Here is a 24,235-nt window from a genome sequence, read left to right on the forward strand (position 1 = left end):
TTCAGAAAAAGAAGGGGCCGATTCATCCAGCAGTTTACGTTTGTTTTCTAGTGTAAAATTGCTTAAAATTTTGTGTGTTTTTTCGCCCGTCTAGGACCACTTTGCCAAGTTTTTGAAAAGTGGTCAGAACTCAACTGGGAGTGGGTATGGCCACTCAATAAATGCACATAAAAAAATCCACATCAAAATACTGTGTGTGAACTTACCCCAAGGGTGTGTGCACATGGCGTCTTTTTCAGCCTAGAATCTGCCAGATAAAGCACCCCATAATATGAACATAATGCACAGCAATGTCAAAGCAACATTGCTGTGCACATCTTCTGTCTTATGTCTTTTAACCACTTTAGGATTCGGAAACTGAAGTGGTTAAAATAAGGAACAGGTTCATTCTTTGAGCGTCTTTCGCTAGGAAGCCGCCTGCTCTCTATAGTTACCAGTATAAAGTGAAAAAGCTGCAAAGCCGCTGGAAAAGACACCTCAGGAAAACGACCGTCGCGGTCTTCCTGAAGCGTTTTTGTCTGGGAAATCTATGTGGCGGTGCCGAAATCTAAGAGACGCCGTGTGCACATAGCTTAAAATGGTTTTCCAAAAAGTCAGGAAACAGCAGGAAAGGTGTTCAATTCAAAATCCCTATTCTCTCCTCTTTGTTCCCCCCATGGCTCCATCACTATTGCTCCGGTAGTCCGCACTGGTCTCCGCTTACTTCCTGCAGACTTTCCGTACATCATTCATGTGACTAAGGTACTGGCTTCAGCAGTGAAGCCGACATCTCCAGCACATGACCTTTAAGGCTCCCGATTATCTTAAAGAGTAACCCTCGTTTTAATTGTTATTTCATGAATCAATAGTACACATGAAATTAAACAACATTGTAATTTTCTTCATTCTCTGCCAAAATGTATCATTCATTATGAAACTCTGAGGTAAAATCTGTATTCAGTGAAGACACTTTCCCATTACTGAGATAGGAGATGGCAGCTGCTACTGATACAATTCTATGTGGGCAGGAAGAGGGAGGAGCTTGAGACAGCTTTTCCCCCTTATCAGAAGCAGCTGCCATCTCCTATCTCAGTAATGGGAAAGTCTGTCTTCACTGAATACAAATTTAAATCCTCAGAATTGAGACTTGATGATGACTGATCAATTTTAGCAAATATAGAAGCAAATTTCTTTGATAAGATATATTACAAAGTTTCTTATTTTCATGTAAACTATTGATTTATGAAATAAAAATTAAAACGATGGATACACTTTAACCACTTTACCCCCGAGGGTGGTTTGCACGTTAATGACCAGGCCAATTTTTACAATTCTGACCACTGTCACTTTATGAGGTAATTTCTCTGGAACGCTTCAACGGATCCTGCTGATTCTGAGATTGTTTTCTCGTGACATATTGTACTTCATGATAGTGGTAAAATTTCTTCGATATCACTTGCGTTTATTTGTGAAAAAATCGGAAATTTGGTGAAAATTTTGAAAATTTTGCAATTTTCCAAATTTTAATTTTTATGCACTTAAATCAGAGAGATATGTTACACAAAATAGTTAATAAATAACATTTCTCACATGTCTACTTTACATCAGCACAATTTTGAAACAAAATTTTTTTTTTAGTAGGGAGATATAAGGGTTAAAAGTTGACCAGTGATTTCTCATTTTAACAACAAAATTTACAAAACCATTTTTTTTAGAGACCACATCACATTTGACGTGACCTTGAGGGGCCTTTATGACAGAAAAGACCCAAAAGTGACACCATTTTAAAAACTGCACCCCTCAGGGTCATCAAAACCACATTCAAGAAGTTTATTAACCCTTCAGGTGCTTCACAGGAATTTTTGGAAATTGGAAGAAAAAAATCAATATTTAACTTTTTTTCACAAAAATGTTACTTTGGCTATGCGCCCACGATGCAGAAATGCTCAGGATTTTTCCTGAGCGTTTCTGCATCTCCCTGGCAGAAAAAAACGCATGCGGATTGCACTTGCGTTTTCCTGCCAGGGACATGCGGAAGTAAAGCGTTCTTCACTTGCATTTCCGTATGCGGGTTGACAAGCGCTTTCCAAGCGATTTTAGCATCACTTGGAAAGTGCTTGTCATCTTGGTCACAGTATATAAACCCACGCAAACGGCATGGATTTATATACTGTGACCGAAAGAATGGTAAAAAATAAAAAATAAATCTATACTTACCCTCTGATGGCCCCCGGTGTCTTGCTGCGCTCATCCTGGCTGCCGGCAGCGGTACACTGAAGGACCTGTCGACATCAGCGTCGCGTGACCCGTCACATGACTATGACGTCAGCGCAGGTCCTTCAGTGTACCGCGATCTGTCGGCATGAGAGGAGGAGTGCAGCTGGGGCCGTCAGAAAGTAAATATAATCTTTATTTTTTATTTTATTCTTTTTTTTACAGTTTCTATGATACCCGGGTCCGGAGGAGAGTCACCTCTCCTCTAGACCTGGGTACCATCCGCACATTAGAACGCATGCATTCCGCATGTCCTTATCTAGTGAAGCGGAATGCATGCGTTCTAATGCAAGTCAATGGCGGCGAAAACGCAGCACTTCCACAAAATAATTGGTAGTGCTGCGTTTTTTTCCGCAATGATAATCCGCAGCGGAAATGTCCGCAGCATGTGCACAGCACATGCGGATTATCATTGGGGAACATGGCAGGCCTTCTACCATGCGTTTTTTATGTGTTTCTGCAGCATTTTTGCCGCTGCGGAAACGCTTAAAAAACGCATTGTGGGCACACAGCCTTAGACCCAAATTTTTTTATTTTTGCAGGGGTAACAGGAAAAAATGGACCCCAAAATTTGTTGTGCAATTTCCCATGAGCACGCAGATACCCCATATCTGAGGAAAAAACACTGTTTGGGCGCACGGCAGGGTTCGGAAGGGAAGGAGCGCCATTTGACTTTTTGAATGTAAAATTTGCTTGAATAATTAGCGGACACCATGTTACGTTTGCAGAGCCCCTGATGTGCCTAAACAGTGGAAACCCCCCACAAGTGATCCCATTTTGGAAACTAGACCCCTTAGGGAACTTATCTAGATGTGTGATGAGCACCCTGAACCCTCAGGTGCTTTACAGAAGTTTATAACATTGAGCAGTAAAAATAAAATTTTCACATTTTTCCAACAAAAATGTTTTTCATCCCCCAATTTTGCATTTTCATAAGGGTAACAGGAGAAATTGCACCATGCAATTTGTTGTGCAATTTCTCCTGAGTAAGCTGATACCCAATATGTGGGGGAAAACCACTGTTTGGGTGCACGGCAGGGCTCAGAGGGGAAGGAGCGCCATTTGACTTTTTGATTTGTAAAATTTGCGTTTGTGGAGTCCCTGATGTGCCTAAATAGTGGAAACCACCCCCTCCCTTTCCCCAGTGACTCCCTTTTGGAAACTATACCCCTCCAGGATTTTATCAAGGGGTATAGTGAACATTTTGAACCCAGAAGTACGACACAGAATTTGATAACATTAGGTCATCATATTGAATAAGTTGTCATAAGTCTTGAGTGCAAGTGCTTGCTACTTGAGTTTTCATCAGGTACTCGGGTATGCACCAAGTATCGCGGGTGCTCAAGTGACATGCTCGAGTCCCTGCCCCGCATGTTTCACGGTTATTAGACACCCAAAAAAAAAACATGCGGGGATAGCTCGTGCATCATGCTCGGGCAATCCCCGCGAGGTTTTTTTAGCTGTATAACAGCTGCAAAACATTTGGGGCGGAGACTCAAGCATGACACTCGCGCACCCGCCATACTCGGTGCATAAGCAAGCACCCGATGCAAACTCAAGTAGCGAGCACTTGCACTCACTAGTCGCCATATCGTCATCATTTTTTTTTCTTTATTTCTGAAAAAATCCCAACCCCAACCCAAACCCTAGCACAACCCTAACCCTAGCACAACCCTAACCCTAGCACAACCCTAACCCTAAAGTTTATTTTTTACGCCGTTCCTCGTGCAGTATAAGTGATTAGACGTCTTTATTCTTTGGGTCGGTGCGATTACAGCGATGCAAGATTCATATCGGGTTCTTATGATTGACAGCTGTCACACAATAAAAGACGCATTTTTTTGCAAAGACTAGTTTTTGCATCGCCATATTTTGAGAGCTATAATTTTTCCATATTTCGGCTGACAGAGTCATGTGATGGCTTGTTTTTTGTGGGACAAGTTGACGTTTTTATTGGTACCATTTTCGGGCATGTGACATTTTTTGATCGCTTTCTATTCCGATTTTTAGAAGGCAGAATAAATAAAAACCAACAATTCAGGAATTATTTTTTGTTTTTTGTTTTTAATGTCGTTCTGCATCTGGTAAAATTGATAAGGCAGCTTTATTCTTCGGGTCAGTACATTTACAGCGGTACTGCATTTATATATTTTTTTTAGATTTTGGCGCTTTTACACAATAAAAGCTATTTTATAGAAAAAAATAATTGTTTTTGCATAGCTTTATTCTGAGAGCTATAACTTTTTTATTTTTCGGTTGTTGGAGCTGTATGGCAGCTTGTTTTTTGCGGGACAAGATGACGTTTTCAGTGGTACAATTTTTATTTACATTCGTCTTTTTGATTCCATTTTTTGTTTGGCGGTATGATGATAAAACATCGCTTTATGTTTCGTTTTTTTGGGTTTTTTTACCATGTTCACTAAAGGGGTTAACTAGCAGGACAGCTCAGGTCGTTCCGGACGCGGCAATACCAAATATGTGTACTTTTATTGGTTTATTTTTTTTTCCCATAAGATTATTTATTTATGGGTACAATATATTTTTATTTTTATTTTATTATTTTTTTCATTTTTTAAAAAAATATTTTTACAATTTTTTTTTTTTACTTTCTGACATTTTTATTGTTTCACATTGTCCCACTATGGGACTTTCACTTTTTGTAGCCTGATCGCCTGCATGGCATAGAGAGCAGCAGCTCCCTATACCATGCAGCCTGTCAGCGCTGCACAGGGAGAAGTTACTTTGGTCGTGCACTGCGCATGACCAAAGCAACTTCCTGCCTCCTGGTGACCCGGATGTTGTCATGATGACGTCGGGTCACCATGGCAACATCCGGCACTGGACTCAGACGCCCCTGGACGCCAGCAGAGAAGGCAAGTATAGCGCTTACCTCCTCTTGTCACCGGAATGCTTCGATCGATTTTGATCACAGCATTTCGGGGGTTAATGTGCCGGGAGCGGTGCGGGACTACTCCCTGCACATAGCACAGGGTGTCAGCTGAAGGCGAAAGGGCGTCGTCGGGGTTTACAACGGCATATCCCCCCAGGCTATTTCTTTCTTTTGCAAACATTATGTAAGTAACCCTTGGAAAAAAAAAAAAAAAGTCTCTACTCTAATGCATCCGCCTTACAGGTTTAACTTCACTACTTGAGTGAATAGGCTGCATAGAGTATATATATTATTGTATTTGTCTGCACTGCCTTGAATTCTACTTATATGTACACTTTTTTGCACTTTTTCTGCTTACTAAATGTGTATATGTGCACATTGGCACTTTAATTATTGAAGGCTTCCTTAAATGTGTATACACACTTTGTTCAGCAACTATAGCACTTTACTAAAAAGGCATGTGCAATATTAGTTACAGATGTAATATACTATTATTTTAAATAGGGTGTTGATTGAATTTTTTGTAATAGCCAAGAGGGATGTATGTTTGTTGTGGGCTGTTTTGAAGGTTCCTGTTTTTTAACTTCTACTAGTATTTTTAAAAAATATTGAAATAAATTATTTATTTTACGAGTCTTTTCTCTTTTTGCTTCCTTATAACCGTGGGTTTATAGCCTGAGGTTTTTGTGTTGATAAATTTTGATTGGAGGTAATAATCTTTTTGACCTTTTTGGGATAACATAGCACAGGGTGTCAGCTGTAACAATCAGCTGACCCCCGGCGGCAATCTCGCCCGCACCGCTTGTGTGCGGGCGAAATCGCCAGGGAGTATTAATACGTATCAGGCCCATAAGGCCCAGGGCACAGATACGTACTAATATGCCCTGGGTCAGAAAGGGGTTAAGTGTCCATATGAATGATATACTGGATGTGGTCACTGCAGGAAGTGAGCAGGGACCGTGAGAGCCGCAATTTTCAAAGGGCAGAGATTGAGAAGGTCTTTTATTTTTTTATTCCATATGTAATCATTCCTAGATTCCCATCTCTCTGCTATATTTATTACAAATCGCAGAAAACCCATTTGATGTTAATTGTTTGGGCTTTTTTCATGCGCCGAGCATCACTCACGAGGAAAACAAGCTTCAAAGAACAAATGAGAGGAGACAGTCCATGCATTATGTATCACGGTGGCGTGTCATTACCAACCCCCTTGCTGCAGCACTCCCTAAATTCCCGACAATGTAGCAAAAACCTTGCCCACACGTCACGGCTCTGAGCTGACTAGTCCTGGTGTATCGTGAGGTTCCTTCCTTACATCTCTCCTCAATTATCTCGGCTTCTGTAAAATAGGCTGAGTCTAATGGGATGAAAAATGCGGCTGCAGAATAAATGTTCTCTGGCATTTATCTACTCTGTGATCACCGTTCCTAATCCAATCGTGGAGGCGTTCCTGGCCGTTACAAGGAATTAGAAGCATTACTAAAGTGTGATAGGCGAGGGTACAGCGCCTGTGCCTGTCATGGATTCTCAATAGAGGTGGCTGGGAATGGTCGCTCTCCACTGAAATGATCGGGAGGTGCACATACTTCCCACGAGAAAGCACTTGAATTGTCAAGGTCAATCTATTCTATAGCTGTAACTTTAGCCTTAAAGGAATTGATACTGTGGGTTACATCTGGTGCCTGGGGGGCAGTGTTTGGTATACTCTGTGTCCCTCTGAAGAAGCTATAAAAGTGAAACGCGTGTTTAGGAGAGTGGCAGGCACATAATGGGTAAGGCTCTCCTCAATACTGGCACTCAGGCACAAAATATGTAGAATTCACACTACACTAGGGATGAGCAAACCCCGTGGATTTTCGTTTTCAACCAAACTTTAGTCCAAAGTTCGGTTCGGGTACCAGAACTTGAACCCGAACCCCATAGAAGTCAATGGAGACACAAACTTTGCTGCTGTAAAATGGTCGTAGTAAGAGCTAGGGGTCTCTCTTTCTTAAAATGAACTTGTGAGTGTTCGGAGTTCAGCATTGGACACTAGGTGTCCGGTATGAATCCCAAACTTTACAGTTCGGGTTCGCTCATCTCTACACAACACTCATTATACTGTTGTACTAATAGATTACACGTATAGTCCATGTGATTGACTATACATTCATTGTTGAGGACGCTCTTGCAGATGTGTCTAATCTCTGATGTCACTCCATCTGGAGGCTGAATCTTGAACTAAGTGCTCTTGTAATACAGGGTTTAATACTACGCTAATAAAATATATACTGTATACTGTACAATAGCTTTATGACCCCGTTACACAGTTTTTGAGCACTTGAGCTGAAGTTCTTCAAGCTCAATTGGTGTTTTGCATAGTCTGAGGGGGCTATAGGTGTAATTCTGCTTAGATTTTGACTTCGATGTGTGTTGCCGTTACATTGGCATAATACTTTGTTCCATGTACAATATTATGTAGAACAGAGTTTTGATTCTAAATGGACTGTAGATAAAACAGTAGGTCCTGGAACAGTACCAATACACATGCTCTGTAACTAGCCATCCACTCTTTTGGAGTGGACGATTCCTCATTATCAGCATTCTGTCAGCACTATAGGTCCTGGGACATCCTTTCTCTCATTACTCAGCATGCATTGCTTCTGCCATTGCTTAATGAGATGCCTACAATTAACTGAAAGGCTGCATCTCTGTTATGCCTGCATATACAGTTTGACAGGGAGGAGCAGAGAGACAAAGGCCAAGCCCCACTTCCGGTAATCCATATAGGGGGGTTTCTGCTGCTAGAGACAAATTACACTTGGACAGAAGGGAGACCCTAGCGGCCGACACTTATGTTATCTAACCCCTGAAAAGTAACTCCAACTTAATTGAACTTCATAAAGGGATTTTGCACATTATCTATCGAATAAGATCAAGTACAGCGACCATTTAATTTGTATTAGGGTTCAACTCACCTGCAAACACCATGGGTTTCGCAGGCTTAAAGCCAGGCAGAGGCTCCACTGGCTGCTTCAGTAAATGCACAGTGTCTCTTATTTGTGCTTCCTGTACGTCATTCATCCCAGCGATTAGATAACCTACTTGCTCAGCATATCTAGGAAACAATGAGAGTAATATAACATCACAATTAGTGCAGATTCAAATTCTACATTGAATATCAGGTACAAATCTACCATAAAAGAAGGTAGCAACGGCTCTGGGACCCAGCACTGCATGTGTTCACTACAGCTATATACAGCTGGCACTAGAGGGCGCTCACTGGAGACAGACTTCTACTGCTGCGGTTGGGTCCAATATTAGCTGTACATAATCACATGTCAACAGCTCCCCCTGGTGGTGGCTGCATGCAGCAAAATAGTATTTCATCAAGTTACATTCATTTAAGTCAGAAATGCTGTGAGATTAGTCAACACTGAATTTTGGATCTAAAACTAATTTGGATCCAGCAACATATTTGTTGATAACTTCCCAGAGCCTAAATACCACATCAGAGAGCTCTACTAATCGCACTGTAACAAGCTGAGAACCATCGTGCGGCCACAACAGATTTGTATTGAATGGCAATAAAAACACAAAATTGTATTTTAATTTTCAGAACTTTCCATAACACAATATTGACATTTTATTTGCTTTAATAACAGAATCCCCTTTTTGCTCTGCACTCTCCTGGGCACCAAACATACATGTATTTTCATAGAAAGCAGCACCAACAGGAGCGTCACTACTGGACGCAGGATTAGAGTGCCATCTAGTGGCACTAAAAGAATATTCCTAGTGTGCTAAAATGTCTATTATATCCTGCACAGGGTCATACACAATTTGAAATGCTTTGGAAAAAATTACTTTAAAAAAATGATGAAAAAACCCTTTTAAAAAGGCACAGAATGCCATAAGAAAAAAGAACAAAGAGAAGAAGTGGTGCTGAGATGGGCCGGCTGCAGTTTATGCAGATCCTTGGGTGACAAAGTGCATGTGGGATAATCGTCACTTTTACAATTTTTTTAATCTCTTTTTTTTCCAGTAGATTTGCTGTATCTGGGCTTTTTTTTGCAGTTAGAGCTGTAGTTTTTATAAGTATTTTCTGATCTCTTTTTATTACTTTTCTTGGTGAGGCAAAGTGAACAAAAAAAAATCCAGAGATTCTGCCGTTTCATCTTTTTCATTCCATCACCCACACGATTGGATTTATACAAGATATTTTTTTTACTTTTAACACAAACAGATGTGGAGAAGCCAAAAATGATGTAACGGGAGAATTTAACTTTGCAGGCTCAGGTCGCCGAAAACATACAATCGCTTTACCGCTACAGTGTAGAGTAAAATTACCAATCTGATATTAAATCCGGATATGGAATGGGCTTCATAATTGTACAATCATGGAAGACATGGAGGCCTTCAGTAGGATCCTTGGCTGTCAAGACAATGCCATTGCCACATAACACTCATATGATTGATGATATGACATGGCTTTATAACTGATGGGGAGCCGTACCCCACTTATTCTCAGAAAGAGGGGGATGCTTTCTTTGCCTGCACAGCGGCACTCTAAGGCTATGTGCCCACGATGCAGAAATGCTCCGGATTTTTCCTGAGCGTTTCTGCATCTCCCTGGCAGAAAAAACACACGCGGATTTTACATACGTTTTTTTCGGCCAGGGACAAGAGTTTTTCACGCGTTTTGCACATGTGATTTCGCATGCGGGTTATCAAGCGCTTTCCAAGCGATTTTAACATCACTTGGAAAAGTGCTTGACAACTTGGTCACACTATATAAATCCATGCAACCGGCTTTTATTATAGTGTGACCAAGTTAGTTTAAAAAAAAAGAATAAAAATGGTAAAAAATAAAAAAACACATTATACTTACCTTCCGATGGCCCCCGGTCTCCTTATCCGATGTGACCCGTTACATCACTAAATGACGTCATGGAAGGTCCTTTTAGACCATCGCGAGCCGCTGGGGAGCCAAGACGCATCAATAAGGAGACCGGGGGCCATCAGAAGGTGAGTATAAGGTTTATTTTTTATTTTAAATTCTTTTTTCTTTTTTTACAGGTACTAATGGTACCCGGGTCTGGAGGAGAGTCTCCTCTTCACCAGACCCGGGTACCATCCACACATTGAATCGCTTAATATCCGCATGTGCACATGTAGTCATGCGGATATTAAGCGATTCAATGCACGTCAATGGCGGCAAAAACGCCGCGCTTACGCAAAATAATTGGTAGTGCTGCGGATTTTTCCGAAATGATAATCCGCAGCAGAAATTTCCGCAGCATGTGCACAGCACATGCGGATCATCATTGGGGAACATTGCAGACCTTCTACCAAGCGTTTTTTAAGCGTTTCTGCGGCGGAATTGCGGCTGCGGAAAAGCTTAAAAACGCACAGTGGGCACACAGCCTTACGCGGTGAAATGAGCTGCATCTGGATCTCGTCCACCTAAAGGGACTGTCAGCACAGAATGACTGTTCAAACTAAGTCCCAACTCTAGTTGCTTCATGGCGGCGCCAATCATTTATATACACCTTCCCACCTGCTTGTTTTCCCTCTATCCACACCCTCCTCTTCTTTGATTAACAGCTCTGGCTTCATAGAACCAGAGAAGGAAGGAGACAGAGGTAAAACAAGCAGGTGGGAAGGTGTATATAAATGATTGGCCAACGCCGTGATCCACGGAGCGCTTGTGCTTGGTTTCAACAGCCAGTCTGTGCTGACAGTCCCTTTAAAATCAGTGTTTCCCAAACTCCAGTCCTCACGGCCCCCCACAGGTCATGTTTTCAGGATTTCCATAGTATTGCACAGGTGAGAGAATTCCTGATTTCTTGATGATACTTTCATCACATGTGTAATACTGAGGAAATCCTGAAAACATGACCTGTTGGGGGGAAAACCTGACCTGTTGGGGGCCATGAGGACTGGAGTTTGGGAAACACTGCTTTAAATGGAGCGTTGCTGCAGTTTTATTATTCAGCGATTAGCAGGATCCCCCAACAATTTCTTAAGCAATGAGAAAATGCAGTCCCTAATGATGTCCTCTGACAATAAGCAGATCACGGACAGCAGATGCATTGGGTTCTGCATTTCTTGGAGAATGGGATGGGGCAGCTTCTGTCTTCTCAGTGATACAATCAGGAAGGAGATGCAGCGTGAGACAATCCCTGTCTAGATCTTTGATCTTATCATCAATACAGAGGGCTGATTGGTGAAGACAGAGGGAAAGGCTAATAAAATTATAAAAAAAAAACTTAGTTTTTCGCCTTGGGTCAATATGCCAACCTCATTGACTTCATAGCACTTGCCAGAGTGGGCAGACACGATTGAATTGCCTTTACACACGTCGCCTCCACACAGGGCGATGCTGGCTACGACGCCTCTGTACTGATCAAACGTTGAGTCAAACAGCAGGGCTTTAAGAGGGCTGCCCTTTTCAATCTTGGCACTAAAACACAAAAATAAGACATCCTGTTAAGGGGTATAAAGGTAAGTAAACCACGTTCAGTCCAGGGTGATGAATTCAAAAAGACAAAGTTTATTCCGCCATGACATAACGTTTCGACCTGTTATAGGTCTTTATCAAGTATATACAAAGACATACAGGGATACTGATCCCCTTTAAGGAAAATCAGTGGCCAGAACCCTTTAAATTCCCCTTAAATGGTCCAAAACTGAAACTGTGGGAACAATAGAATCCACTTAGGGTTCAGCAAACTTACAGTCAAGAGTTTGATAAAATTATCTACACCCTTGTGTCTCCGGAAAGCATAGCATACATTCACGTGCTGAAAATGCCGACCAATGCTGGAGTGAGTAGAGGTCTGCAGCTTGTGACACTCCTGCTGTAGTGAAACTACAGGTCCCAGCAGGCTGACGGTCTCTCATCAAGTTATGCTGGGAGCCGCAGTTTCACAAATAGTGCTAGAGGATCCATGTCAGAAATATGAGGCTGTCACTAGGGTTTCTCCCACAAATATATAATCGGACGTGGAGAGGATCTGCACGTGGATGAGCCCTATTCTCTATCTGTGAACATACTACTCTCCTTCACTCAGATTCTAAGTGGCTCTGCAGCGCATCTGTGCAGAGCAAGCTGTCAATCAAAATCCGGGCCGGGTTTACAGCCGTCGCCCCATATATAGTGATATAGTGAGGTTAATTTTCTCCCGGTACCTGCACTATCAATAAGGCGGCCGGGCAACATTGTAACAATATTTATCTGCAGATTAACCCTATACCTGCAGGTACATAACATTTTCCAAGGTGACAGGTTCACTTTAATAAAGAGAAGATGGATAGAGCATCATTGAAACCTGGCTCACCCCCTCCGACACGGCCTCTCCTGCTGCAGTTTCATACGGCGGATTCCACCTCTCCCACACCCCCCGCCCCACCGGCAAACACGGTGGAGGAATAGGTTTCCTCCTCTCAGATAGCTGCTCCTTCACGCATATCCCACTGCCACCCTCAATTACTCTCTCCTCTTTTGAAGTGCACTGCGTGCGCATCTACTCCCCCTCCATCCTCCAACTGTCTGTCCTCTACCGCCCCCCAGGATCAACCACCACTTTCTTTGACCTCTTCACCACTTGGCTATTTCATTTCCTCTCCGTTGACATCCCCACTATCCTCATGGGCGACTTCAACATCCCCATTGACACTTCCCTCTCAGCTGCCTCTAAGCTTCTATCCCTCACTTCCTCCTTCGGTCTTACTCAGTGGTCTTCCACACCCACCGACAAAGACGGCCACACAGTGGACCTCATCTTCACCCGCCTCTGTTCCCTATCTAACCTCTCTAACTCACCTCTCCCTCTCTCTGACCACAACCTACTTACATTCTCTACCCTCTCCTCTCCAGGGCAACAATCCCCACTCCACAAACTTGCATACCCTTGCAGAAATCTCAAACACCTTGACCTACACTCACTCTCTGAATCCTTTCTCCCTCTTACAGACATTAGTTCCTTACATGATGCAGATGTTGCTGCCACTTTATACAACACCACAACAGCTGCAGCTCTCGATTCAGTCGCCCCCCTCACACATACCAAAGCTCGCACAATCAACAGGCAACCCTGGCACACCGGCCTAACTAAAGAACTGCGACGGGCCTCCAGGGTTGCTGAGCGTAGATGGAAAAGGTCCCACTCCAATGAGCACTTCATCGCATTCAAACAGTCCCTCACTACCTTCAAGTCCACACTCACGGCAGCAATACAAACATACTTCTCATCTCTCATATCCTCCCTGTCTCACAACCCCAAACAACTATTCAACACCTTCAATTCTCTCCTCCGTCCCCCAGTGCCTTCTCCCTCTCCTCTTATTTCAGCAGAAGACTTTGCCTCGTTCTTCAAGCAGAAGATTGACACCATCAGACAAAGCTTTTGCCTAAAGCCCCCACTGCCCCTCCCCACACCTACTCAACCCTCCTCCTCCAAAACTACCTTCTCCACCATTACGGAAGATCAACTTTCCTCTTTACTCTCCAAATCACACCTCACCACCTGTAAACTTGACCCAATCCCGTCCCACCTCATCCCAAACCTTACCATTATCTTCATCCCACCCCTAGCCCACCTCTTCAACCTGTCACTAACAACTGGTGTCTTCCTCTCATGCTTCAAACATGCCTCAAACACACTCATCCTCAAAAAGCCCTCCCTTGACCCATCCTCTCTGTCTAGCTATCACCCCATATCACTTCTCCCCTATGCCTCAAAACTACTGGATCAACACGTCCATTCTGAGCTGTCCTCCCACCTCTCCTCCTGCTCCCTCTTCGACCGCCTACAATCTGGTCTCTGACCGCACCATTCTACTGAAACTGCACTGACTAAAGTCACCAACGACCTACTAACCGCCAAATCTAAGTGACACTACTCTGTCCTCCTCCTCCTTGACCTGTCATCTACCTTCGACACAGTGGACTAATCCCTCTTACTACAAACTCTCTCATCTCTCGGTATCACAGACTTGGCCCTATCCTGGATCTCCTCATACCTAACAGACAGAAGATTCAGTGTCTCCCACTCACACACCACCTCCTCATCTTGCCCCCTATCTGTCGGTGTCCCCCAAGGTTCAGTTCTAGGACCCCTGCTCTTCTCCATCTACACCTTAGGCCTGGGACAGCTCAGAGTCTCATGGCTTTCATTATCACCTCTATGCTGATGACACACAGATCTACCTCTCTGGACCTGATATCACCTCCTTACTAACCAAAATCCCACAATGTCTGTCGGCTATTTCATCCTTCTTCTCTGCTAGATTTCTAAAACTTAACATGAACAAAACAGAATTCATCATCTTTCCGCCATCTCATTCAACCCCCCCCAACTGACCTATCTATCAACGTCAATGGCTGCCCACTCTCCCCAGTCCCTCAGGCTCGCTGCCTTGGCGTAACCATGGACTCTGAACTCTCCTTCAAACCACATATACAAGCCCTTTCCACTTCCTGCCGACTCCAACTCAAAAATATCTCCCGGATCCGCACATTCCTCAACCATGAATCTGCAAAAACACTAGTGCACGCCCTCATCATCTCCCGCCTCGACTACTGCAACCTCCTGCTCTGTGGCCTCCCTTCCAACACTCTCGCACCCCTCCAATCCATCCTAAACTCTGCTGCCCGACTAATCCACCTGTCCCCCCGCTATTCCCCGTCTCTCCTCTGTCAGTCTCTTCACTGGCTCCCCATTGCCCAGAGACTCCAGTTCAAAACCCTAGCCATGACATACAAAGCCATTCACAACCTGTCTCCTCCATATATCTCTGACCTAGTCTCTCGCTACATACCCGCACGCAACCTCCAATCCTCACAAGATCTCCTTCTCTACTCCTCTCTGATCATAAGATCATTTTTTTTTAACACTCAAAACCCCTATGGATATTTATGGTTACTAAAGGATTCCTTTCCCATTCTTTTGACAGCTCTTCTTTAGGTGTGGACACAGACCGGCATCCGGCATAAAGACATCTGGAGACTTTTCCTTTTTCTGTGATATTGGATAATCTTGTTCATTTCTAATGCTTTAAATCTTTCAAATTCTTTCCGAAAATTGTATCATAAAGGGACTTTCTCAGGTCAGTTTTGCTTGTGGTTGTGTTACCATTATTTGTGCCAAATGTATCAAAGTGTTGCACGATGTTTGATAAATGTTTATGTAGCACTTCTATCTATCTTTATTTATTTATTTTACTCACTTATATAGCGCCATTAATGTCTGTAAAGCACTGAGGAATTATCATCACTGTCCCCATCGGGGCTCACAATCTACATTCCCTATCAGTATGTCTTTAGAGTGTGGGAGAAAAACGGAGAACCCAGAGGAAACCCACACAAACACGGGGAGAACATACAAACTCCTTGCAGATGTTGTTCTTGGTGGGATTTGAACCCAGTTAGCAACAATGCTAACCACTGAGCCACCGTGTATCTTTATCCACTTTTAACGTCACCCGTCGTTCTTAGACCTATGTAGCTTACCAAGCCCAATTTCTAAAAGTTGCAAGAGTGGTGTAAAATAGGAAGCTGCACATTTTTTTGCGCAAAAATGATGCGTCACAAAATAGTTTTGTTTTTGTTTTTTTAACACCAAAAATTGATGTAAGTTCCTTGCTACATTGCCCCTTTTCCAGCCAAATTTTGTAGAAAAAAAATAAAAGACAAGGTACAGACAGCGGAGTTAAATTTGCCTACAGGAATGATATTGATCTGGAGCGCATCGTACCCAGATACAGTTGTGGCACCCCAGAGGGTCTGGTTGCCACAGTGGTGTTGCTTCCCTTAAAAGAGGTAATACCATGTCTGGAGGCAAGTGGGGGTTTCCTGGTCAGGAACACTATACATGCAACACTTTCCTGGCTCCAGGCCAGCAAGGGGAGCTCCTCCCCTTGGCAACTGGATCTGGAGGCGGGGTTAGTAGAGTTCAGTGTGAGGAGTCGAGTTTAGGACACTGAAGAGAGAGGAGCTAGGGACTGGAGCTGGAGATAGCTCGTCCTAGCTGGACTACACAAGGAACCAGACACCGGAGTCCGCGGCTGTGGGACCCTTCAGGCCCAGCAGCAGATACCGCGGGGCAGGAGATTGCAGGTCTCCTGGCCCCATCAGACGCCCAGAGGCTCAGCAGCACCGAGGGACCAGCACCGCCACGGAGGAGCGAGGCATCCACAAGGCCTGAGCTGCCAGCCATACGGGTGAGCACAGCACGTTACACTCAGGGACGTGGGCTACAACACAGCTTCAAGCAGAATAGCCAAAAGAGTATAGTGAGAACGGCAGGCCTACAACTCCACCTGGCCAAGGGGACTCTATGCTTGCTCCCAGACCGACCGGACCCTTATTACTAGCCAGTACTCCCGTTGGGGCCTGTATAATTGCCACGAGTAAAGACCCTGGGACTGCACTATCTGACTCCGTGTCATTACTGACTACCTGCACCATAGCTACCTTCATCTACACTCGCTGCCCTGGAGCTACACTCTTCCTGTGGGGAGTTACACTACCTTAGCTGCTATACCACCAGCTTCAGAGGAGTGTTCCGCAGCGGCAGTTCCTATTGACCGCATTCCACAGGTGGCGTAGTCGAACATTAAACACCTTTACACATAGACTACCCTTGGTTTGACCGCCCTGGGTCACGGACCGGGTCGTCGCCACGGTGACTACAACCCTCAGCGTCTACAGACCCGGATCCGGGTACCCCATGGCCCAGGGGGCGAGTCAACTTTGGCGCAGTCGGCAGGATTACGTGCCCGTTACCATCGGGTACTGTGCCCCTTCACGTACTGTGTTGCATACCGTGGTGAAGTTTTCCCGCCAATTACCGCTGTTTCCCGCCATTGGCCGCCATTTCCGGATCGCCACGCGGGAAGAAGAGGGGCATAACCGCTGGAAGCGCGCGAAGCCCAAGCCACGCCTCACGCACTGACGCAGCGCCAGGTCCTGGAAGGAGCCCCAGCGAGCACTGACGTCAGAATCAAGCGACGCCAGGTCCTCAAAGGAGACCATCGCCTGCGGAACTGCGGCCTACGGAAGCAAAGTGAAAGAAGGTAGGCCATGGTTCACTAGGGAGGAGGAAGACGCCCAATATGGAGGGAACTTCAGCCGCAGGCGCGGCCGCTGCCGCGGTAATGCCAATCTCCATGCCGGTGGCGGCGTGGTTGCCCCAGTGCTCAGGAGAGTCACACACCTTGAGTGACTTTAAAGATAGACTGAGCAGCTTATTTAAAGTGTATCCCCTGTCCGAGGAGCAGAAAGTGAGCATCCTCATAGGTCAGTTAATTGGCGCAGCCCAGAGAGAAGTGAAGTCCTGGTCAGCCAGAGACAAAGGGACTGTGAAAGAGATACTGGCCCGCCTAAAGGACACTTTTGACACCCGTACTACAGAAGAGATAAAAATGAAGTTTTATGGGTGCAAACAACGGGCGCAGGACAGTGTACGGGACTATGCTTTAAACCTACAGGAGGCGCTGAGGGCCATCAAACAGGTAGACCCCGGCAGTGTGCGAGATGAGAACAGACTGTTAACTGAGCAGTTTATTGAGGGTCTACTGTTCAGTGCCCACCGAACCCAGCTACGCATAATGGCTCTGCAAAATCCTGATCTGGACTTTGCACAATTTAAAGACAGAGCCATCCGGGTGCTGCGAGAGTCAACACCAGGTGGCGCTACATCTCACCGGCACCCAGCAATCACCTACCACCAGGAGGTGGTACCCTTTTCCCCAGAGCCTGTAGGAGCTGATGCACAGACTCTGGACAATGCCCCGTCTACAGACCTGCACCTTCAGGTCCAAGAACTGACTAAAAGTGTAGCTGCGCTAACAAAAACTGTGCAGTCCTTGCAGGTGTCCCCCAAAGAGAAGATCCAGCTGGCTTCCAGTCTGGAGGACGTCCCGTGGCGGGAACAGAGGAGGATTCCACCAACCAGAGGGAGGAACAGTGACCGCTATGACCAGGACGGACAACCCATCTGCCGCCGCTGTCACCAGCCAGGACATTATGCAAGGTACTGTCATTTAAACGAGCAAAACCTGGGGCAGAGGGCCAACCCCCAGGCGTAAGACCACCAGGCCCACACAGCTGGCGAGACAAGTATGTGGGGGGACGACCGGTCCTACCTGTCGTGCTCGATGGCATTCCAATGAGCGCGTTGCTGGACACTGGATCCCAGGTGACCACTATCACCTACATTCTTTACAAATGATACTGGACTGATTCGGACATTACCCGCCATCCAGATGAACGGTTAAGCATCTATGCCAGCAATGGTCAGCCCGTACCTCAAGTGGGGTTTAAAGAAGTGACCATAAAGGTTGGCAAAGTGGAATTGCCGGCGCAAGGAATGATAATTGTTGACATTGATCGCCGAGAAAGTCATCCCATGATAACCTTAGGCACTAATGTCATTGAAAATTGTCTTTCAGAAATTATTGTCTTGTTACAGAAGGTTGCGGAAACCTCCAGTTCCAGTCAGCAGCGGGTTCTGCAGAGAGAGATCAGAGCCCTGATGAGACGACAACAGGTAGAACTGTCTGGTGGTGAAATTGGCAGTGTCAGGATGAGTGACCCATTCCCTATTGCCATGCCCCCAAGAAGTGAAATGCTGATATGGTGCCGGGCAGCAATCGGTCTCCGGTGTAGAGATTACCAGGCCCTGGTAGAGCCCATCTACTCCAACAGTAGGCCCACCATTTTGACAGCCAGGGGGGTGGTTGATGTTCGCCATGGGAGGGTGCCCGTCCACATCCTGAATATTGGGGAAAAAGAAGTCCATTTGCCCCGGTATGCTACCCTGGCCAAACTATTCACTGTCAGCCACAATTCTATAAAGACAGTGGAACCCTTGCCTCCATCCAAACAGGCGGAGGATAATGGCTCCAAGGGACAGATGGAGAACTGGTGTCAGAAGCTGCATGTGGGCACTGACTCAACCCCTCAACACCAAAAACATGGAGTATACCGGGTGGTGCAGGAGTATGAAAGGGTCTTCAGCAAACACCCGCTCGACTTCGGGCAGGTGAAAGGGGTTCAACACCATATCCCCACGGAAAACCACCCACCCATTAAAGAGGGGTACCGGCCTGTACCCCCTGCACACTACCAAAATACCAAAGGGATGTTACGAGAGATGAAAGAGGCTGGGGTGACAAGAGACAGTTGTAGCCCCTGGGCAGCTCCATTAGTTCTTGTAAAGAAAAAGTATGGCACAATGAGAATGTGTGTAGACTACAGGCAAATTAACCGCATCACACACAAAGATGAATACCCATTACCCAGGATTGAGGAGTCACTAGCTGCATTAAGATCTGCTAATTATTTCTCTACTTTGGATCTCACTAGTGGGTATTGGCAGGTTCCTGTGGCAGAAGCGGATAAAGAAAAGACCGCATTCACAACCCCGATGGGCCTCAGCGAGTTCAACTGCATACCATTCGGGCTCTGCAACGCCCCAGGAACCTTCCAGCGGTTGATGGAGTGCTGTCTAGGACATAAGAACTTCGAGATAGTCCTGCTTTACCTGGATGACGTCATCGTATACTCCAAGTCCTATGAAGATCACCTGAAGCACCTGGCAGAGGTGTTTGAAGCCCTAGCTGGTTTTGGCCTAAAGGTGAAGCCGTCAAAGTGCCACCTGTTGAAGCCCAAGGTGCAGTACCTAGGTCATGTGGTAAGCGCTGAAGGTGTAGCACCAGACCCTGACAAGGTCACAGTAATCAAGGACTGGCCAAGACCCTCCACTATCAAGGAAGTGCAGCAGTTCCTCGGGTTGGTGGGCTACTACCGAAGATTTATCCAAGGCTTCACCAAGATGGCGGCACCCATGCAGGACCTCCTAGTAGGCCAGTCCAGGAAGGCCAAAAACCCGAAGCCTCCATTCAAATGGGATAAGCTGGAAGACGAATCCTTCAGCAGGCTGAAAATGTCTCTCACGGGAGACGAGATACTGGCCTACCCTGACTATGGCCAACCCTTCATACTCCATAAAGACGCAAGTAATGTGGGGCTAGGAGCGGTGCTGTCCCAGATACAGCAAGGCAGAGAAAGAGTGATTGCCTATGCTAGCAGGAAGCTCCGCCCCACAGAAAGGAACCCCGAAAACTACAGCTCCTTCAAGTTGGAGTTCCTCGCCGTAGTTTGGGCTGTGACAGAGCGCTTCAAGCATTATCTCGCCTCCTCCAAATTCACCGTCTTCACGGATAATAACCCGCTGACGCACCTGGACACTGCAAAACTTGGTGCGCTGGAACAAAGATGGATGGCCCGACTGTCTAATTATGAGTTCACCATCAAGTACCGGGCTGGGCGCAAGAATGCAAATGCTGATGCGCTGTCCAGGATGCCTAACTTGCCAGATGGGGGAGAAGACCCGGAGGAGCTGGAAGAGATAGAGATCCCCGCTTTCCACCGCCATGGGATAACTCAGCGCTCACATTGTGTGAAGAACAGGTGCTCTGCCAACAGGGAGGCCACATTTAATGCATTGCCCCACCATGGATGGGCAGAAACACAAGATAGTGACCCAGCTGTCCGCCTAGTCAAGGAGTTGCTGACACGAGCTGACTCGTACCCTGATCCAGATGCTCCAGAGGAGACCAAACAGCTGTGGAAGGAGAAGGGCAAGCTCTTCATCTATGAAGGGAAGCTGTGTCGAAGAGCCATCAACTCCCGGACACATGAATTGGTCTGGCAGGTGGTAGTCCCGAGGTGGGATGCGTCAATGGTCTTCGAAGCGTACCACGATAGAGCAGGACACTTCGGATGGAAGAAGCTGGAAGTCCTGCTACGTGAACGGTTCTATTGGGCTGGCATGAGGAAAGCAATCGAGAGGTGGTGTCGAGAATGCGGACCATGCAACCTGAGAAGAATAGACCGTGACAGCCAGAGGGCTCCTCTGCAGCCCATCATCACCAAACAGCCACTTGAACTGGTAGCCTTGGACCACGTGAAGCTAGCCCCAAGCAGGTCAGGCTATGTCTACGCTCTCACCATCGTAGACCACTACTCCCGGTTCCTGATAGTAGTGCCAGTAAAGGACCAGACGGCTCAGACAGCAGCCAGAGCTTTCCAGCAGCACTTCTGCCGCCTGCATGGTTACCCAGAACGTGTGCTAACTGACCAAGGTCCAGCCTTCGAAGCGGAGGTGTTCCAGGAATTCTGCAACCTGTACGGCTGCAAGAAAATCAGGACAACGCCTTATCACCCCCAGACCAACGGGTTGTGTGAGAAGATGAACCAGGTGGTGATAGACCTGTTGAAGACGTTGCCCCTGGAAGAACGCAGCCTGTGGCCAGAAAAGCTACCGGATCTGGTGGACCTATACAACCATATCCCAGTGAACTCTACCAACTGCACGCCTGCTTACCTGATGAGAGCAAGACCTGGTAAGCTGCCCATCGACCTGGACATGGGAGTCCTAACAACAGAGACGGCCTCACCAGATGCAGACTGGGACACTGAGCGGCAGCTACAGTTCCGCAAAGTGCAGGAGAGTGTTGAAAGAAGTCTGTCCCAAGCAAGACAAAGGCAAGAGAAGACTTACAATCAACACGCACCTGCTGTTCCATTGTCACCTGGAGAGCTAGTCCTTAAGAGAAAGAGACAACTCCACAAATTGGATGACCAGTGGGAGATAGAGCCGTACACCATCCTACCCTCGAGTCATGATAACACCAAAGTGTGTCTCATTAGTAAGGATGGAGGAGAAACATTAGCAACAGTTGCAAGAGATCACTTGAAGAAATGTCCCGAGCAATTACAACACCCTAAAGAAGACCAAGATAGCCCTCAACCCACAGAGGAAGTGGAAGAAATGGTCAAAATGGTACTCGGAGAATTTCCCCGGTCGTGGACCCAAGTGAACAATGCAATTGTTGTGCCAGTCCTCACCTTTCTCCAACCAGCCCCTCAGGAAGCTGCAGAAGTCCCAGAAGAGTTGTAAGAACAATTGGCCCGGGAGGCAGAAGTTTCATCAACAGCAGACCAGGAGAATCAACCCTCTGCTAGTAGCGAACCTGTCTTACCCACGGTAACCCAGAGAATCCGTAGGAAGTTGCCCAACCTACCAGTGTCACCTCAAAATGCAGTTCACACTGAACCCACCACACCAGGGGTAGACACAAGGGACCAGGATAGAACACTGACAGATAGTGTACTCCGTAGATCTACCAGAGATACAAAAGGTCAGCCCCCTGCCCGTTGGAGAATTTAAAATTGCAGAAATTTAAAGTATAGAAAATTTGATATGTTTTATATGGGTGCATTTAACCTGTTTTTTTTCCGGTTACCCAAAAAAGGGCCCAAAAGACTTTTAGGTTATGGACAGTGAATAACCAAAAACTTTGCCTGTGAATAGTTGCACCTATAAAAGTGCCCCTTTGTGCCAGACCACAGAACAAAAACCTGTGGAGGTGGCTGAAGACGTGGTCCAACATCCGGATCATCAATGCCCTGCAGCCACCCCAGGGCCTCCGTGGAGGGTTTGAGACGGGTCCCTCAAGAAGTACACCTTGTTTCAGTGGAATGGACACCTGGTTGCAGACTATACTGTGACCTGTAAAAGACTGTAATCCTTGTAAATATTCTAATGTACCTTGTTATTTTTATTGTTACCTGTTGTATTCCTTGTAAAATATGCTCAGTCCCGGAGTACTGAGATTAACTAGGGGGGAGTGTGGCACCCCAGAGGGTCTGGTTACCACAGTGGTGTTGCTTCCCTTAAAAGAGGTAATACCATGTCTGGAGGCAAGTGGGGGTTTCCTGGTCAGGAACACTATACATGCAACACTTTCCTGGCTCCAGGCCAGCAAGGGGAGCTCCTCCCCTTGGCAACTGGATCTGGAGGCGGGGTTAGTAGAGTTCAGTGTGAGGAGTCGAGTTTAGGACACTGAAGAGAGAGGAGCTAGGGACTGGAGCTGGAGATAGCTCGTCCTAGCTGGACTACACAAGGAACCAGACACCGGAGTCCGAGGCTGTGGGACCCTACAGGCCCAGCAGCAGATACCGCAGGGCAGGAGATTGCAGGTCTCCTGGCCCCATCAGACGCCCGGAGGCTCAGCAGCACCGAGGGACCAGCACCGCCACGGAGGAGCGAGGCATCTGACGCGCCCCCTGGGCCAGTGCTGTTCAGGGGATACCCGGAGCCAGATCGCTGGGAGTTGTAGTCCTCCGTGGCGGTGACCCGGTCCGTGCCCAGGGCGGTCAAACCAGTGGCAGTCTGAGTAATGTGACAAATGTCCGACTACGCCACCCGTGGATTGCGGTCAGTGGGGACCGCCGCTGCGCTGCAGACCGCTGAGGCTGATGTTGTATGCGCAGCCAAGTATGGGATAACTCCCCACGGGAGAAGTATTGCCTCAGGGCAGCTAGTGTGGATGATGGGAGTGATGGTGTGAGCGTCCCAGTGCTGATGGTGCTGGTGCGGCGATGAAACACAGAGACGTGTGGTGCAGTTCAGGGTCTTTACTGAAGGTATAAGGCAGACCCTCCCGGGAGTACTGGTTAGCAGTAGGGGCCTGGTCAGTCTGAGAGCTAGCAGGATCTCCCCCTGGCCAGGTGGAGTTGTAGTCCTCCCCGTCTCTCTGCACTCTTTCCTGGCTACCTTGCTGTGTGCGGGTAGAAGTAGCCCACGTCCCTGAGTATACCGTGTGGTGCTCACCCGTATGGCCGGTGACTTGGGGCCTTCCGTTAGCCTCCGCTTCACGATGGCAGTGCTGGTCCCTTGCTTGTGACCGTGCCTCCGGGCTTCTATGGCCAGAGGACATGGAATCCCCTGCCGGTTGGATTCTGCTGCTGGACCTGGATGTCCCCACAGCCTCGGACTCCGTGTCCGGGTTTAGTGTCTTCAGCCAAGGCGAGCTATCTAGCTTCCAGCCTCTGGCACTCGCTCCTGCTCCTACAGAGCTCCTGTTGTAACTCTCCCTTTCCAGACTCTGACTCTCAGACTCTGTCTGACCTAATCCCGCCCCAGACCCAGTTTATAAGGGCAGATTCCTCCCCTCCCAGGTCTGGGCGGGCAGTGTTGCATGCTTAGGGCTCCTGACCAGAGAAACCTCCCACTTGCTCTCAGACATAATATTTCT

At 46.7% G+C, this 24,235-nt stretch overlaps 1 pseudogene; it reads right to left on the minus strand.

The window, feature by feature from the left end:
• Positions 1 to 24,235, minus strand: part of LOC141243139 (translation factor GUF1, mitochondrial-like) — an 83,559-nt pseudogene that overhangs the window by 40,504 nt on the left and 18,820 nt on the right.

Source organism: Phyllobates terribilis, unplaced genomic scaffold, assembly GCF_046119375.1.
Source record: "Phyllobates terribilis strain yellow unplaced genomic scaffold, ASM4611937v1 Scaffold_1118__1_contigs__length_406537, whole genome shotgun sequence".
Taxonomy (NCBI): domain Eukaryota; kingdom Metazoa; phylum Chordata; class Amphibia; order Anura; family Dendrobatidae; genus Phyllobates; species Phyllobates terribilis.